Source organism: Macrosteles quadrilineatus, unplaced genomic scaffold (genome assembly GCF_028750875.1).
Source record: "Macrosteles quadrilineatus isolate MER2022 unplaced genomic scaffold, UCM_ALF_1.0 Scaffold_4__1_contigs__length_99947679, whole genome shotgun sequence".
NCBI lineage: Eukaryota > Metazoa > Arthropoda > Insecta > Hemiptera > Cicadellidae > Macrosteles > Macrosteles quadrilineatus.
The window spans coordinates 23082801-23091524 of NW_026542597.1; the positions used below are offsets into that span (position 1 = coordinate 23082801).

An 8724-nucleotide genomic window follows, 5' to 3' on the forward strand; every position below is an offset into this window, starting at 1 on the left:
TAGTTTACAGTTAGCAACAATAAGAAGTATTTACTCACAAACAATTACATCTGTTGCCTCAGCAGATTTAAAACACTGGAAGAAATTAAATGAAAACTAATAAAGGAAAACCAAGGCAAAGGAAGAAAAGGTTTCACTCAAAGGATATGGTGTACAGGGATACCTATCGTGACACACAGTTAAATTAATTAATAGTTTGTTTAAATATTATTAATACAGTTATTTGTCTTACATTAGAGATCTTTTGGTATTTCTGTATCTATAAGACACTATTCGTAATTTAAATTAAATGGGCTTATCAAGTCGCCACGTACCGGCATTTAGGTTAATTGGGGGCGCCGGTGCTTGGGCAGCCAACAGCCCCACGTTACAAAAATAATGTGTTGGGTATGTCTTGATAGCCATACCCTACAGATCCAGAGGACCTGCATGCCATGTAAGCGGCAAACACCCTTTTAATACCTTCTTCTGGCGTCTGGTAGGGGCTAGGAGGATTAAACATTAAGGAGAGGGCACGCGAATAGGAATACGCGTGTTGCGGGGAAGCCAGCTTTAGCAGAACACTAGAGGGGCACGCGGAGCCGTAGAGTGGCAAAAAGCCTCGGCTATAACATGGGAGAGATAGGGAAAAACGCGACGCGCGCTGTTTTGAATTAAAATTGCCGCTAAACTAAAACACCTGTGTTATTCACCGATGGCATTCTTAAAGTAAATTAAATTTCCTATCGAACAGTGTCAATCATTCCTATAAAAAATATTATTTATTATTTATTATTGAAGATCAAAGTTGAAAGAATTGACCTGGACTTTGAACATACGATTACTTTAATTACGTTTTTGATAAAAATATGATGTATCTACACAAATTAACAATTTATTCGTGTTCCTTAAGAGTTTCTTGAAATAAAAAATATATATTTACCTATATTTAAAAGTGGTATTTAGAAAAATAATTACTATAAAGTTTTTTCAAATTTTTCCAGTTTATAAAACAATCTTACTAATAATAGGTTAAAATGAAAATTTTAATTCGGGTGATGAAATACATTTTAAATTTGCTTTATATAGTTTTCTCGATTTGTTAATATAATTTTTTACTAGTTTTAAGTCATTTGTGTGCTAGGCAGGTGATTTTAAATAGCCAGGGTTAAGAAAAAATGCAAAGCCGCTATAACTTTTTTTACATCAACAGCCGTTACAATTAAATTACAATCATAAAAAGTAAATCAATTTCTTGGCAATCAAATTCTTGATTTTTTAAATATCATATTGAACTATCTGTTTACCTAAAGAAACTTCGAGTAAAAAGTGTAAATGTTCAACAATCATCGCGTCTTGTAACCGCCAAAGTGCGTTTATCATTCTTTTAAAGGATTAAAACTTATTTTATTTCTCTTTAAGAAAATGTTCAAGTACACATACAGTACTACTCATGATTTCAGTTTTAATTTATAAACAGTAAAATCCATTGGTGATATGGTGGGATTTGAACCCGGGACCCCATGTACCGGAGTCCCGCGCTCTGGTTAGAGTATTATAAATAATACACAATACAAGTATGGCAAAAAATAAAAACAAGGACAACGAATTCCAAAAAAATAAGTCATCCTTGTGTAAATTACTCACCTTTGAACGTACTATTGGTTCATAAATATGACTTTCCTCTTAATAGGTTGCTAATATTATGGTTAGAATTTAACTTTTTAATTTTCGTAGCATGATGAAGTCTAATTTTTAAATAATCATATTTCTGTTACCAAATCTTCCAGTAATCTTCCATACAACGCAGAATGAGAGGGGGCGGGAGAGTAGCGCTGCCTCCCCCCCTCCTCAGTACACTGGCTTCAACGAAACTACAGCGTGTCCTCTCCTTATTGTTTAATCCTCCTAGGGTAGGGGTGTGGGTAAATCGTAAAACTAAAATCCCCGCGAGAACTTTGAACAATTTAATCCAAAGGAAAGCTGATTTTCTAAAAAAAATATTACTTACAGCTTGTAATAAGGTATCTAGCATATTCCTCGCAACTATAAATTCATCAGAAATTATCTTTCTGATTTATTATTATTTTATAATGCAATTTTGTTTAAACTTTAACAGAGCAAGGAGTGAAACAGACTTAGACACATCTAGCAGTGAATCTGCGAACCTCTAGGCACTGTCGGTAAACTAGATTACAAAGCCAGTGCTGCTTTTGATGAAGTGTGGCGATATTACGAACTTAAATACGTAACCACTGCTAATTTAAAACCTTGTAACTTCGAGATAAAACTACTGTAATAAGATCGAATAGAAATTTATTTCTATTGGTAAATGTTATTAATCATAGTCACTACTAACATAACTACTCATTAGTAAGTAAATGCTGCTAGATTACTCTTTAAAATTGTTCTTCGTTCTCAGAATTATCTGAGAGTATTTATTACTGTGAAAAATTGTAGTTCAAACAAGTCATGATACAAAATACAAAATAACCTATCACAAAACACACAAAAATCTATAAGTAGGAAAAGAAAAATCGCAGGGTTGTGATGGAAAATGTTAGCAATAAATCTTTAAACATAACTCCCTATAACCAACAATGAACTTAAAACAAATAATCATATTTTTTGACAAAGTTATCTTGTTGTGGGAAAGAATAACTGTAGAATTTGGCAATTCAACAAGAATAACAATTATTAACCAGTGAATGTAGCTAATTATAATTGATTGGATTTGTGTGGGAAAACCATTAAAGAAACAGCTTAGCAAACAATGTGTTTTTAAATCGCTCAAGTCAGAAGCCAAATAACAAAAATCACACCTGTTGCTTATTTTAATTTAATTAAAATTGTAAATAATTATTCTACCTATACTTCGCAACAAACCAAAATTATTTAGGAGAATAATTATGGTCTCTGAATCTACTGTAGAAAATAGCTACACACACTTACAGTATCTTACATGGATTATACAGGCAAAATCTCAATCATACTCATAGCTTACTTACTTATAGCTTATTTTAGTAAAAATCTCTTTCATGTTCGAATTAAACTGTGTAGCAGAATCAAAACTAATAACTTTATTGTAAAGTAAAAACGTAGCCTAATCCATATATAAATTCCAAAGTACTATGAGCTTTTGAATACAACCACAAGTCACACCCTCATAAACTATAAAACTTAAAATGTTTGTCATGACGAGAAACCTTGCGCAAAACTATCCATTATTTCATAAATTGCCCTTTAAGGTCGTAATTCCTTTTTGGGGAACTTTCCATATACCTAATGTTAAAAATACATCACCTGTACATATTTGTTTGTTATTCTTTAAATTTATTACCTCATTAAAATCAGGTGTGATTGTTTGTATTACTGTATTCTGTTTTGTTAATTTCAGCTTAACTTATTAATAATTATGAAGTCGAACGGGCTGAAGCCCGTGGGTAACAATAGATAAAACATGTGTTTTATCTATGGTATCAGCTATTGAAGTTTATCTATGGGAAAGGTAAACATACTATAAAAACAAATAACAGCTGATGCATCTTCAAGATTTTGAATGCGATTAAATACAATCAGTTGATTAAAGTTTACCAAGTTTAACTTAGGGGAAGGTTTATCGAAATTAATATTTTGCGTGGAAGTTTCACACCAAGATTCAAGTACCCGGTTGATGTGCACCACACGGTTTTCTCAAAAGCTCGCGATTCTTAGCTTTACATATGGACGATCAGTTGTACAGCAAATATATTTTTATGTACTAAACGTGACCAATATTTTGTTCAACTAATTATTCTCCAATTCAGCCTCTAAATGCAAAATACACTATTAAGTTAATGAACAAGAAATTATATCTTTCCTAATAAGTGTAGGGCTTGTAATGTTTATGTAAATTATACGTGAATATTATTAGAATGATGCGTTTGTTTGAGCGATGAAGAGTTACAAATAATCAAAAATAACTACTTTATTCTCTACAGTAGTTCGTTTACGAACCAAGGCCAAAAATCAGGTTTCAAACTGTTTTTACAAACTAATATTTTTTATAACAATATTTAAAACCCTTAACATTTAATTAATTTTAAATCGGACACAATGAATATTAAAACACTCACCGAAGCCATGCTAGCTGGAGACTGGCTTTTACACTGGGTTTTCCGCTATATATAGTTGTTGGTATCCTGTAAACACCCTTATACCTCTGGCAATCGTAAGCAAACACATCCTCAATCCTGCAGCTGCTTTGGCCATTACAGCAGCATTCCTAGTAGGAAACAGCTTATTTGGGTCCACAAGTCTTCCGTGGTCTGTTCTAGTCAATAGATAACAGGTGTTTTTAAATCTAAATCTCATTACGTACCACGTACAGTGCATGTCCTTTGAGCAAATTCCCATTTAGGGAAGATATTAAAGAAGGTCTCGAGATAAGACCTGGACCCAGGACAGAATTTATTTTCCTTTTGGCGTTCCTGGACCTGCAGGTCAAAAACCATCCGTTCCAATACATATGCAGGTTGTTTGAAAAAAAGTGGGGACATAATTTATGTAGTGATTGCTTGATAAATGAAGGGGAAATCATGATTTTTACAAAATTACTTTGTTAACTAGTTGTCCACCATTTTGTATATTTGACTTTAATATTTTTACCTTTAAATTGTTTCAACACATCTTTATGCAACTTCATATGTATGTTAAGGTAGAAGAGACCCGTCGTACAAAAATTGCACCGTTTTAATTATTTTAATTGCTAGACATTGGCTCATTTTATCAAATATTGTCAAGGATACTTTTACTTTGTATTTAATATATCCTACCAAACGACACCAAGTTCAAAAAGATCGATTAAAAATAATTTAAATATCACAATTTCAATTGTACAATGAGACTAACTAGCTTAGCCCAGTTTCACGACTACACAGTTATATTTGTGTTTTTGCAGCCAACTAATCAGCTGATCATAACGAACTCAATTATTGATCAGCTGACTTTAGCTGGTAACTAATACTTTCTTCACTTAAAAAAAATTGGACTAAGCGATTTGCTAACTAACAGTTGCAGGAAAATTAATGGAAGATTTTAAAAATCTTTGGATAGTTTTAGTGAAATAGACGACATAGAAGCAAGGGCTGAAAAGGTTTGTAATAATCGTTTGCCACCTTAATCAAAGAAACGTTATGAGAAAATAATATGTGTGCAAATCCTTTAAGATCCTTCTTATTACCCTTTTCTGATAATAGGAATAACCAAGGAGATACCTTAATTTTGTATGTTTTATTTTTTATGTTTTTAGAGAACCGATATAATACATTCAGTATTGCTAACAAATATGTAATAGGTGTATATGCGAAAATGCTGCTCTCAGTAGGCCTACCATCCCTGTAAAGTAACAGGAAGAAACGTAATTAACAATCGGAGGCAAAGTAGTGTGAGCGACTCGTGTAATAAGCATTTACGACATTCGTAGAAGTGCTTTTTACTCGCCAAGGATCGTACCATTCTACGTGTCGTAAAGGCTATATTTACGTGATCGTTGCGTAAACTGCCATTACAAGCTAGAAAATCCTAAAAGTAGAATAGCCCAATTACAATCTGATTATTCTTTTTCTTTGACTCCATTCTATTGTTAATTTTGTGATAACTACCTTAAGGCAATTCAACAAGTCATTAATGGTCAATAAGCCAATTATCGGCCTCAGGTAAGAGACTCGACTCTCGGCTTTTCAAATAATGTAAATATTTTAATATGTGGCTAACATGCCTAATCCTAGCTACATTAACCCTGCTAATTAGCTAGTCTAGTATGAGCTACCCAAAAATCACTGCGAGAGTCAACGAAGAAAAAGGTTTCTCAGTTTACGATCACGGCTTTTAATAGTAAAAATATGCTTAAAATCAAATGCATTGTTGATGCATTTTTTCAAAATGAAGCTAAATTTGTTTGTTGTCTGTCATAGAGACTGGTAAATTATTGCTAAATAAAACAACAACGGTAGATTTAAGTATGTTGCATTCGGTGACATCTAACGGTCAATAGGCGAACTGTTGCGAACCTCGATGGTAGCGACCCTAGCGGTGAATAGACGAACTGTTGCGAACCTTGATGGTAGAGACCCTAACGGTCAATAGGCGAACTGTTCGAACCTCGATGGTAGCGACCCTAACGGTCAATAGGCAAACTGTTCGAACCTCGATGGTAGCGACCCTAGTGGTGAATAGGCGAACTGTTGTGAACCTCGATGGTAGCGCCCCTAACGGTCAATAGGCGAACTGTTCGAACCTCGATGGTAGCGACCCTAGCGGTGAATAGCCGAACTGTTGTGAACCTCGATGGTAGCGACCCTAGCGGTGTTTGAACAACTCACAACAGTGCAGGGGTGTCCAAGCTGTAGGAAGATACTGTACTGTAATTAGGTTTTAGATTCCGTAATTCGTAGATCACATGATAAGACTTAGACCAGGGACCGCTTTACTTTTTTATTTATTTGTTTATTCATAATCTACCCAGAGGTTAAAATAGCATATATTTATACATGTATCAGTTAGCACTATTTCGAGCAGATTATCCAATTTTGATTAATTTGGACCTAGCAGGCAAACCTACGTTTTTATGGAGTAGAAATTGGGGTTTCTCATATTTGAACCTTAAAACATAAAATTTACAATTCTATATCCAAACTATTTTGTAGAGCTTAAAAATTCTAGTATTTTAAATCGTTTTGGTACGTTTATCAGTTACTCAAGAAATTTAAATAAGTGTACATTTAACACTTTCTATGATTCTTGTTGAGATGAATAAAAATATTATAGCTGGCTGCACCTGTTGCTGTTGTATTACACCTGTTGCTCGAATTCGAACAATTACAGGAATTATTTTAAAACAAATAACAATCATATTTTCCGATGACTTAAAAAAGTCAACTCAAAGATAATGTGAAATCAATCACTCCACTACAGTTATCGAAACTGAAAACTAACGCTCTTGTGTGTATCATGTGTTTACTATGAACAGCTGTTCATACATAGCATAGGTTACATGCATAGGGTAGGCCTATGCAATTAAAACAAATGATTCGTCTATTTAAGTAAACAAAATATTTTCTTCATAAGAAATACATCGGGATTTTGACGGCCTGTGGGCCAAAGCCCGTGGACTTTTATTACATAAATTGATGAAAGGGGACGTTTACAAAAAAATAGTTAATTTTGACACATCGTTTGTAAAAATCCGTCCATTATTAACGGAGGAGTAGTGTTTCGTAGAAATCTCCTTCACGTATTTTATATAAAGATATAATTTCATAAAATTTGGCCACATTTTTATTTTATTCTAACGAATTTATTTATTACTATTGTATAGTATTATTTTATACAATTTACTAAAAAAAAAACATTGGATATTACCATAGATAAAACATACTCCCTTAGTAGATTTGTCATCCTAATGGAACAGCTGAAGACAATTTTATTGTTAGTTCTGTACGGTTTATGTAGAGGTCGTGTTTTGTTTACAATTTGTTTCCCATTAATACAGTCATTTAAAACATCGTTTAACCAAATAATACGATCTAATCATAAACAATAAATTGTCCCCTAGTTATTTAACCAAACAGTAAAGCACAAATCAAGAAATTAACCCTAAAATAATAGAAACAAAATTTCGTCGACACTAGCGCCCAGTGTGGCGTACATGAACTAGACATGAAAAACGAGCTTCAAAATTTACAATGGGATGAGAAGTCTACTTGTGTTGGTTAGTCTATGATATTACCCTCCCAGAGGCAGAAAGCATAGGTACTCGATAAACCCAATGTTGTATTTAAATCTAACATGTCTATATGTGTGAAAAATCTCCGGAAATATATATTTGAAAAATGTAATCAGTCAAATCGAAATTACTGTAGTTTATTCTGCAGGTTTGCTGTGTCGGCAACATTTTATTATTTTTTAACAACAAATAAACTATATTTAAACTAGTTTCATCTTATACCTGTTAGTGATAGTCAGGTAGGTGGATATATAAAGATACGGAGGACACCATTGACCCCTTGATTCTCTTTTAACAATTTAGAATCGTTATAAAAATGGTGACCTCCAGTAACAGCTGGTTACGGCGTAAATTAGAGGCTATTTGACCAACAGATGATTGAAAAACCACTTTCTAATTGGTTCAGCACATCATTTTTGCTATGGAGGACACTGTTGAAGAAATCATTTTCTGCTCAACTTGCGTAAAACATTAGAACTACTTGCACTGAACCAAGTAGAAAGTGGCTTTTCAATCATTGGTCATCGTATGAATACAATATACATAATAAATGTATACACTATACACATACGACATTTAGTTTGTATATTGTATTCATCATTACTGTAAGGACCCCCTCTTGCATAGGAGTTTATTTCTTTATTCTTTATTATAGTAGCAAGAATATAGAACAAATATATCTTGATTAAGCAGATAGGAAATTAAAACAGGGTTTCTTAACAAGGTGTTGTATCAACGTATTTTTTATTTAAATGTAGACATGTAATTTGTTGACGTTGCCAGCTAATATTGTCGAAAACCAATTGTGTGGATATATTAATGAATTATTTAAATAAATTTTTGCATGTTTCTGTGATCGATCCAATAACTTTAAAATCCATATAGTAGTGTCTAACAATTCCACCTTTGTAACATACATATTTTATTGTGTAAAACAGTGTATATGTATTATAATATATTTTAGTTGGAATTGTATGAAA

General features: G+C 32.9%; 1 non-coding gene across 1 annotated transcript; it reads right to left on the reverse strand.

Annotated features, from left to right (window-relative positions):
• Positions 1-331: 331 nt before the first annotated feature.
• Positions 332-458, reverse strand: LOC128993684 (U11 spliceosomal RNA). Its single transcript, XR_008490812.1, has one exon. It is a non-coding gene; the product is annotated as a U11 spliceosomal RNA (small nuclear RNA).
• Positions 459-8724: the final 8266 nt, after the last annotated feature.